The sequence below is a fragment of the Rana temporaria genome, chromosome 4 (genome assembly GCF_905171775.1).
Source record: "Rana temporaria chromosome 4, aRanTem1.1, whole genome shotgun sequence".
Classification (NCBI taxonomy): Eukaryota; Metazoa; Chordata; class Amphibia; order Anura; family Ranidae; genus Rana; species Rana temporaria.
In genome coordinates, this window is record NC_053492.1 from 402,609,948 (window position 1) to 402,620,712 (window position 10,765).

Consider the following 10,765-nt stretch of genomic DNA (forward strand, 5'->3'; position numbering starts at 1 on the left):
GTAAAAGTATCGGTAAAAGTATTATACACATTGTGGGTAATCTGACTACAGAGCCAGGAAAACCCGTAGGAGAAGGTTCCCAAGATATACGGGCGCTGGAGACAGGGAGGAGAGGGGAGTACACACCTATCACAAGTGCAAACGGATTTCCCCCGGAACCGCTCTAAAGTGACATAGTTACAACTTAGGGGCAAGGATGACCACAAGGGGAAAAATAGTGAAAGGCGGGGCAACCCCAAAGGTACCCCGTTTAAGTCAAAGCCCAGGCCCGATGTGTAAATTTGTGACCCATGGGATAAATGGCGACAACCAGCACATAGAAAAACCATCGATTGGCAGAGCAGGCCAAGCAGAAAAAGAAAAGAAAAAAGATAAGAAAAAGGGGCCAGCTAATACCTTGGCGGACTCAGAAACATTTTCAGAATCACTCCTAGAGAGCAGAACAGACCAAGACAGGGAAACAGACAAAGAAATAGATCTAGAACAGAGAAATAAGGAAGAAACGCAGGATATGACACTTTTGCCAACAAAAAGGGAGATGGAAGGAATGTTCGCTGCTTTAGAAAGATCACTCAAAACGCAAATGGAAAAAATGGAGAAAAATATGGGGCATATATTGGAAAGAGTGGAAGAAGTGGAGAAAAAAGTTGACCACAATGTAATCTCATTTAAAAAACTAGAAGATGAAATAAAAGCATTAAAAATAAACCAACGAGAACAGGCGTATAAATTAGAAGATCAAGAGAACAGAGATCGAAGAAAGAATATAAGAATACGCGGTGTCCCAGAAACAACACAAGCCGAGGACCTCCCAGAAATAATAAGAAAAATCTGCAATCCAATATTAGAGAGAGAAACAACTTCCCCGCTCAGAATAGAACGAGCACACAGAATAAGACGTCCTAGGGAGAGAGCACAGGATTACCCAAGGGACATTATTGTGCGTTTTGAAAGTTGGGAAGAGAAAAACCAGCTATGGAGAAAACTGAGAGGGAAGTCGTCGTTAGAATACGATCAACATAATATTCAAATTTATCAAGATCTGTCACAAGAGACGTTAAAACGAAGAAGAAGTTTAAAACCCTTGCTAGGTGTTCTGCAGGAGCATGATATTCAGTATAATTGGGGATTTCCAGCGTGCCTAATAGGCAGGAAAAATGGTGTTTCGGCAAGACTGAGGTTTTTGGAGGAAATACCAGAATTTTGTCATAGCTTAGGCATCCCAATACCAAAAAATTATTAGTGTTGATCGGCCGGGGAGGGGGGGAACTGTGGGGGGGGGCAGTGGGTGGGAGGGAAATGGGGAGGGTCAACATAGTAAGCTATCGGAGTGGGACTGGGGAGAAGGGAGACCCAGAGAGTGCTTCTTCACCAGTTCCCTAATATAGGGGGACAGGAGACCGGGCCAAAATAGAACTCCACCTCAGCCTGAGGAGCAAAAGAGCGCCAGGAGCGCCAAATAGAAAAAGCTCTAAAAATGACCAGAAGGTCAGGGATCGAATGGGGGGGGGAGGGGAGGAGAAAGCCCCAAAAGAAGAACAGGGGGGCAAGGTACAAATGAAAGGGAGGGGGGGGGGGAGGGAGAAGGGAGGGGGGGAGGAGTTTGGGTGGGAAGGGAGAGGGGAAGATTAGAGAGGGGGGGAAAGGGATTCAGATCTGTGTGTCATGCAGCAGGAAAGAACATATATACCCAAGACAGAGGGAAAAAAAAAAAAAAAAAAACATGACAAACATAAATTTCTTAACATACAATGTAAGAGGTCTCAGTTGCCCTGAAAAAAGGCATATGGTACTAAGAGAAGTTGAAAGGTATTCCGCTGAAATAGTTTTCCTGCAAGAGACACACATAACGTTGGACTCTAATGTTAGATTGTATTCTCGGGCAGTTCCTATTTGGTACTATGGGGACTCCCCAAAGAAGAGAGCAAAAGGGGTCGCCATAGGAATAGGGAAGAATATTTCCTTTACAGTAGAAGATAGGAAAGTAGACCCGGAAGGTCGTTACTTGTTCCTAAAAGGAGTACTCCAAGGGAAAAAATACACGTTAGCAAATATCTACTGCCCAAACAGCCAACCACACAAATATCTGAGGGGGATTTTGAATGCCTTAATGGACTTTAAATTAGGACATGTAATACTAGCAGGAGATTTCAATCTCTCAATGGACTATCAACTGGATAGTACATCCGGGGCTCAGAGGCGAAATATTAAACAGCTTAGAATATTAAGAAAAAAAATGCATAGCTACTGTTTAATAGATCCCTGGAGGATTACATATCCAAATAAAAGAGACTATACCTACTATTCCTCCGTGCACGGAACATACTCAAGACTGGACTATATATTGGTAGACCATGAGTTATTGGAAGAGGTAGTTAAAACTTCAATAGGGGTATCTACAATCTCAGATCACGCTCCTGTAATAGCGGAAATTAGATTCAAAGAAATAGAGCAAAGAAAAGGATCATGGAACTTGAATGAAGAACTTATAGAGGATATAGAGGTAAACAACATAGTGAGAATGGATCTGGATCAATATTTCACCCTTAATAACACACCTGAAGTAAGGGTAGCTACCGTTTGGGAGGCCCATAAGGCATACATCAGAGGGAAATTAATCTCAATAGGAGCAGGGAAAAAAAAGATAAGGAAATTAAACATGAAAAAATTAACAACTGAGCTATTTGAACTGGAGCAAATGCATAAAGAGCGAGGAGAAAATGAAATATATCATGAAATTATTGTAAAGAAGACCCAGCTTAGAGATCTGATGAAGGTTGAAACAAGAGACATATTCAAAAATGTTAGAAGGGAGAGGTATAAATGGGGGAACAAACCAGGGAAACATTTAGCCAGAATATCCAGGGAAAAAAAAAAAAAAAAACTACATCGAAAAAATAAAGAATCAAGACGGCCTTATGAAATATAAGACGTCTGAAATAGCGGAATCCTTTCGGACTTTTTATAGTTCATTATATTCAATAAGAACCAAGGAAACACAGGAGCAAGAAAAGATGAGAAAAAGGAAAATCAGGGAATACTTAGAAGAAGCGAAATTACCTAAAATTTCTCAAAACGACATTGAATCCCTAGAGGCCCCAATAACTCAAGAAGAGGTATATAGAGCCTTTCGGGAAACCCCGTGCGGGAAAAGTCCAGGCCCCGATGGCTTGCCGATCAAATATTATAAAACATTTAGCGAACTCCTGGTCCCAGAGATGTGTAACTATTTTAACAAAATAGGAGAGGAAGAAGAAATAAGAAAAGAATCTCTTTTGGCAAATATTTCTATTATCCCTAAAACGGGAAAAGATGGACTGTTGTGTTCCAGCTATCGTCCAATAGCACTGTTAAACGCAGACCTGAAAGTATACGCGAAAATATTAGCAACCAGGATAAAAGGTTTAATGCCGCAATTAATAAACTCAGATCAGGCGGGCTTTGTAGCAGGCAGAGAAGGAAGAGACAATAGTATAAGGACCCTGTTACTGTTACAACAAGATCCAAAAAGGAAACCCCCAGTCGTACTCATGTCCTTAGATGCCGAAAAAGCATTTGACAGAGTCGACTGGGGGTTTATGATGGAAACTTTACAAAATATAGGCCTGGGACCAAGGTTCATGAAATGGGTAAAGAACCTGTACAGCCACCCGACGGCAAGGGTGAAGGTCAATGGGAGTGTGTCATCTGTGTTCAACATGGAAAACGGAACCAGACAGGGGTGCCCGCTCTCACCTCTCCTATATGTAATAGCCTTGGAACCGTTGTTAGCAAAAATCCGGGAAAACCCGGGGATAGGAGGGGTGAGAGTGGGAGATGAAGAACACAAGGTGGCAGCGTATGCGGATGACATACTCCTATATCTGACCAAACCTAGAGTATCTCTCCCTAATGTTATAAAGGAAATAAAAAGATATGGAGAACTTTCAAATTTTAAAATAAACCCGATAAAAACGGTAATCTTGAATCTGGGGATAGAAAAAAAAGAAGCAGAAGAACTACAGAAAGAGTTTCCATTTACATGGGAAAAAGAAGCTATAACGTACTTGGGTATAAAAATTACATCTAAAGTTGAAAAACTCTACTCGGCCAACTTTGTCCCCTTAATTAACGACATTAACCAAGACCTGAAAAACCTAGCAAAAAAACATATCTCCTGGATAGGCAAGATTAATGCGTTTAAAATGATGATTTTACCAAAGATAACATACAAACTTCAAATGCTCCCAATAAAAATACCGCAAAGCTTCTTTAAAGTAATTAAAACAGTAATTTTGAAATATATATGGGCAGGTAAAAAGGCTAGATTAAGTTATTCATTGTTGAGCATGAAAAAAAAAGGAGGGGGGTTGGGGCTCCCTGATATAAAAAGATATTATTTTGCTGTAAACTTAGCCAGGCTGGTAGAATGGACAAACGCACATACACAAAAAAAAATGGGTACGTATGGAAGAAATATTAAGTAGGACACTATTAAACAGAAACGTATGGATACCACCGAAAATGAGGGAATTGAGCACGAACACACACAACATAACAAGGAACGTATTTAGGATATGGGACACAATATTTAGACGGGAAAAATGGGAGTATAACTCCCCATTAATCCCATTAGCAGGCACAAATTTTTTTCCACCAGGTAACGGAACACGTTTTGGAAAACACTTAGGGGAGAAAAAATTAAAAGATATTGTTACACGGGGAAAAATTAAACTTAGACAAGAGATAAAAATAGGGGAAGGGGAACAAAGCATGAGTGAATGGGAGTATATGCAGTTAAAACATTTTGTGAGCACACTACCACAACCAATTAGGGAAGATAAGACACTATATCCAATAGAAAAAATATGCAGCATGGACAAGCCCCTGATACACGGTATATCAAAGGTATACGGGATACTAACAGAACTCGAGACCCAGGAAGCATTGCCCTTTTTAGAAAAATGGGAAAGCGACATTGGTAAAAAAATTGATAAAACACAAATGATAGGTGCAGTATATAACCATGCTGCGGACATTACCACCATAGAAGCAAACTATAAATGTATGGTGCGATGGCACATGACCCCATCAAGAATGAATAAGATCCACCCTAGAAATTCAGAGCTATGTTGGAGAAACTGTAAACAAAAAGGAACAACGCTACATATATGGTGGGACTGCCCGAGAAAGCAGGAATTTTGGAAAGAAATCTTGAAATATATTGTAGAAATAACAGGAGAGACGATTCTATGTAGCCCGCTGACCTGTTTGTTTCACGGAACTGAAAAAACAAAAAAACAATATGGAACAACTCTGGTCCCAGTGTTGTTAAATGCAGCTAAGGCTCTGATCCCCAAAAATTGGCTACACCCAAAGAGGCCATCAATTAAAGAGTGGATAGAAAGGGTGGAATATATAGAAGAGATGGAGTATCTTGCCTGCAGAGAGTTAGGAGAAGAGGACAAAAACAGGAGGGTTTGGGAAAAGTGGAAAGTGTTTAAATCCACAGAAAAGTTCGCCCAGGGAACGATAGAAGCAGAAAGCTGAGAAACCATAAAGAAGATTGCATGGCACACAGATCCGGGGGGGGGGGGAGGAGGGGGGGGAAAGGAAAAGGGGGGAGGAAAAAGGGGGAAAAAAAAAAAAAAAAAAAAAGGGGGGGGATTAATTATGATATGCTAATTATGATATGCTATCAAAGAATGTAGTCGGATTCGTTAAGCGGGAAAATACTAACCTAACAGTTTAAAAAATGTTAAATCCGTAATGTCAAAGAAAAAAAGAAAAAAAAAAAAAAAAAGGGGAAAAAGACAAAAACCCACGAATGATGCGAAGCCGCAAGAGAGACGCTAAGGGCGGGCGAACCGTGAGCTAGCCTCTCGGCTATATGTGAGCAGAGTCTGACGTGAAAAAAAAAAAAAAAAAAACACATATAAATCAGCATCAAAGTTTGCCACCAGAAGATAGCCGCTGAGGACCATATCAACAGCTGCAAGGGGCCACTAGGGCGAACATTTTTAGCAGAGGGGCACCTGCAGCTAATAGGATACACACAATTACAAATACATAGCGTGCCTGGTGTTGTATGCCCCTCAAAAAAAATATATATATATATACTAAACTTCAGCTTTAAATCCCTGACCAAAGCCTATGGGAAGGCATTCAATCTATTGGAATGTTTAAGAACTTGAAAAAGGTGAAAAAGCATTTAGTCAAATACCATAGACTACAGTGCAAATCTTTAGGCACATGTGAAAAAATACTGTAATTTAAGAAATAGAAGTGTTAATAGTTTATTTTTATTATTTAACAAAATGTAAAGTAAATGAAAAGAAGAGAAATCCAAATCAAAGTATACTTGCACACAGTTTTTAAAGGAACGCTAACCACAGATCTTCTGAGATCTGCTTCCTACTACAGCCAAATATTTCACATTTGAATCATCAGTCCAGAGAACCTGCTACCATTTTTCTGCACCCCAGTTCCTATGTTTTCGTGCATTGAGTTGAGTTGCTTAGACTTGTTTCCACATTTTGGGTAAGGCTTTTTGGCCACAATTCTTCCATGAAGACCACTTCTGGCCAGAGTTCTCTAAACAATAGATGGGTGTACCTGGGTCCCACTGGTCTCTGTCCGTTCTGTGCTTATTGCACTGCTGGACATCTTGCAATGTAGAAGGAAAGTAAGCACAATGGGCCAGATCCTCAAAAGGGATACGCCGGCGTAAGCCGTCGTATCCCTGGTTCTAACTTTGGAACTGATCCACAGAATCAGTTTTCCAAAGTTAGGCAGAAGATCCGACATGTGTAAGGGACTTACACTGCCGGATCTTAGGTTGCAGTACTGCATCCACCGCTGGGGGCATTTCGAGTCGAAATGCCGCTTCTGGTATGCAAATTAGCACTTAGGGCGATCCACAAAGCTTTACAGCTTCGTTTTTTCGCCGTAAGTTTTAGTTTGCAAGTGTAAAATTAGGGCTGCTTTTACAAAGTGTAAAGTTAGTAACACCATGTAAAAGCACATTCAAGCGACGGCATTTGGTATGCATTCCTGAGGGAGAACTCCACGGCAATTTGTAAAATCAAAACCGGCATGGGTTCCCCCCCAGGAGCATACCAGGCCCTTAGGTCTGGTATGGGTTGTAAGGAGACCCCCCTACGCCGAAAAATCGACGTAGGGGGTCCCCCTACAATCCATACCAGACCCGTATCCAAAGCACGCTACCCGGCCGGCCAGGAATGGGAGTGGGGATGAGCGAGCGTCCCCCCCCCTCCTGAGCCGTGCCAGGCCGCATGCCCTCAACATGGGGGGGTTGGGTGCTCTGGGGCAGGGGGGCGCACTGCGGGCCCCCCCACCCCAGAGCACCCTGTCCCCATGTTGATGAGGACAGGACCTCTTCCCGACAACCCTGGCCGTTGGTTGTTGGGGTCTTCGGGCGGGGGGCTTATCGGAATCTGGGAGTCCCCTCAAATAAGGGGGCCCCCAGATACCGGCCCCCCACCCTAAGTGAATGGATATGGGGTACATCGTACCCCTACCCATTCACCTGGAGGCAAAGTGATAGTTATTAAACACACAACACAAGGGTTTTTAAAATCATTTATTAGTCTGCTCCGGAGGCCCCCCCCTGTCTTCTTTAGCTCTAATTCCAGGGGGGGCTTCTTCTTCCGCTCTCCGGGGGTCTTCTTCTATCTTAGCCGCTCTCCGCTGTTGACTCGGCGCACCCCGGTTCTTCTCCAGCTGTCCGGTGCCTTCTCCTTCAGCGCTGGCTGCCTGCTATCTTTGTGTGTTAGCTCAATTACTAGCAGGTAGCCAGCGCGGTCTTCTGTGACGTCATCTTCTTCTCTTCTCTTCTTCTCCCTTCTTCCGATGTTGACCCGACGCCTCTTCTCGCTGCAATGATGGAAGCGCGCCTTGCATCCCATTTATATAGGCCTCACCGTCCCATCATGCTCCGATAGGTACCCACGTGGTGGGTGCCTACCCACGTGGGTACCTACCGGAGCATGATGGGACGGTGAGGCCTATATAAATGGGATGCAAGGCGCGCTTCCATCATTGCAGCGAGAAGAGGCGTCGGGTCCCTCCCTCCCCCCTCTTCATCCCTTGGAATCTGCACTACCTGTCAGAGGTCTACAACCACTTTAAGGCCACTAACCACTGAGCCTAAAGTGCAATGAAGTCACTGATTTTTAGAGACACTGTTGAGAACAATACTCAGTTCTATTGATAACATAAACACATAGCAGTGCGCAGTCTATTGCATTAGGGTGTGCACCCCAAAGCTCAAACACACATGCATGTGTGTGTATAAATATATAGGGCAATGGACAACATCGGTAGAGCAGTGTTGACAACAATGTCAGTAGGGCAGAGGTTGATGTCAGTAGTTTATATTCATTTTTAAGTTTTTTATTATTACATCTTGGGTCTGAGATCAAAAGTAAAATTTCTGTCTTTGCAGATGACACCAAGCTATGCAGTGGAATAACGTCTTTACAGGATTTCGCCAATTTACAAGCCGACCTCAATGCTCTGTCTAATTGGACGACTAAGTGGCAGATGAGGTTTAATGTTGATAAATGTAAAGTTATGCACTTGGGGGCTAAGAATATGCATGCATCATACATACTAGGGGGAGTACAACTGGGGGGATCTGTAGTGGAGAAGGATCTGGGGGTTTTAGTTGATCATAAGCTCAATAATGGCATGCAATGCCAAGCTGCGGTTTCCAAAGCGAGCAAAGTCCTTTTTTTTTTAATTAAGAGAGGTATGGACTCCAGAGACAGAGATATAATTTTGCCCCTGTACAAATCATTAGTAAGACCTCATCTGGAATATGCAGTCCAATTTGGGCACCAGTTCTCAAAAAGGAACTGGAGAAAGTGCAGAGAAGGGCAACCAAACTGATAAGAGGCATGGAGGAGCTCAGCTATAAGGAAAGATTAGAAGAACGAAATTTATTCACTTTTGAGAAGAGAAGAATAAGGGGGGATATGATCCACATGTACAAATATATAATGGGTCCATATAGTGAACTTGGTGTTGAGTTATTTACTTTATGGTCAACACTGAGGACAAGGGGGCACTCTTTACATCTAGAGGAAAAGAGATTTCATCTCCAAATACGGAAAGGTTTCTTCACAGTAAGAGCTGTGAAAATGTGGAACAGACTCCCTCCAGAGGTGGTTCTGGACAGCTCAGTAGATTGCTTTAAGAAAGGCCTGGATTCTTTCCTAAATGTACAGAATATAACTGAGTACTAAGATTTGTAGGTAAAGTTGATCCAGGGTAAATCCGATTGCCTCTCGGGGGATCAGGAAGGAATTTTTTCCCCTGCTGTAGCAAATTGGATCTCATGCTCTGCTGGGGTTTTTTGCCTTCCTCTGGATCAACTGTGGGTATGGAGTTGGGTGTATTGGATTGTACTGTGTTTTTTATTTTGTTTGTTTATTTTTTTTGTGGTTGGACTGGATGGACTTGTGTCTTTTTTCAACCTGACTTACTATGTAACTATGGGCCAGATTCACGTAGAATCGCGGTGGCGTAACGTATCGTATATACGTTACACCGCCGCAAGTTTTCATCGCAAGTGCCTGATTCACCAAGCACTTGCGTGAAAACTTACGCCGGCGGCCTCTGGCGTAAGCCCGCGTAATTCAAAGGGGCGTGTGCCATTTAAATTAGGCGCGCTCCCGCACTGGACCTACTGCGCATGCTCCGTTTTGAAATTCCCGCCATGCTTTGCGCGAAGTGACGTCATTTTTTCGAACGGCGACGTGCGTAGCGTACTTTCGTATTCCCGGATGTCTTACGCAAGAAAAAAAAAATTGAAATTCGACGCGGGAACGACGGCCATACTTTAACATGGGCTGGCTGTGTAAAGTTAGGGCAGGTAAAACGACGACTAACTTTGCGACGGGAAACTAGACAATTACACCTGTCGGATCTAAGGGCTATCTATGCGTAACTGATTCTATGAATCAGTCGCATAGATACTCTGAGAGATACGACGGCGTTTCAGAGAAACACCGTCGTATCTCTTCTGTGAATCTGACCCTCTGTAACTATCTTTACAATTGCATTCTTTTTTTTTAGAATATGTTTATACAATCATTTTTATTATTGTTTTTTTTTTACAATTTCTTTAGGTGCCCCATTGGGGGCTTTGGCGAAATATCAGGGGGCTAAACAGGCCCCTGATGTCTCACTTTTGTGACAAAGAAAGGGACTGGGAAAATTCCCCTTCTCTTTCTCGCAACCAAGCAGCACAGGGTGATTAGGGTGTTCCCAGGCACACCTTGTGCACACGCCTATACATAAACACTTAAAAACTACTGAAACTATGTTAAAATTTAGCACACACAAGACTTACAAAAGAAATACTAAACAACAATGGACCTGAAGTGTTATGGTGTTCTTACTAAGAAGCTGATTTATTTCATCACAGCTTTTAGAGGCTGTTTGAATATTATTGGTAGCTTAGAAGAAGTGATTCCAGTACTTAAACTCTGTAATCACAAATACCTCATCAAATCTAAGCAGAGAAAGTAAATCATTTTGACTTGGTAGCCTTACTGGCTACTATGCAGATAGGAGGAGAGAGATGAGTTCACTGTGCTGCTTTCCTTTCCCTGTCCAATCACAGGCTGGGGTGGAGAGAAGGCCTGTGTTGCTAAACTGCAGCAGAAAAAATCAGGTCTCCCTCTTTGAGATGGGGGGGGGGGTGTATGCTGTGTGGCAGAGTTGTGTAAATCTCTGGAATGGATGGACAGAAATAAAA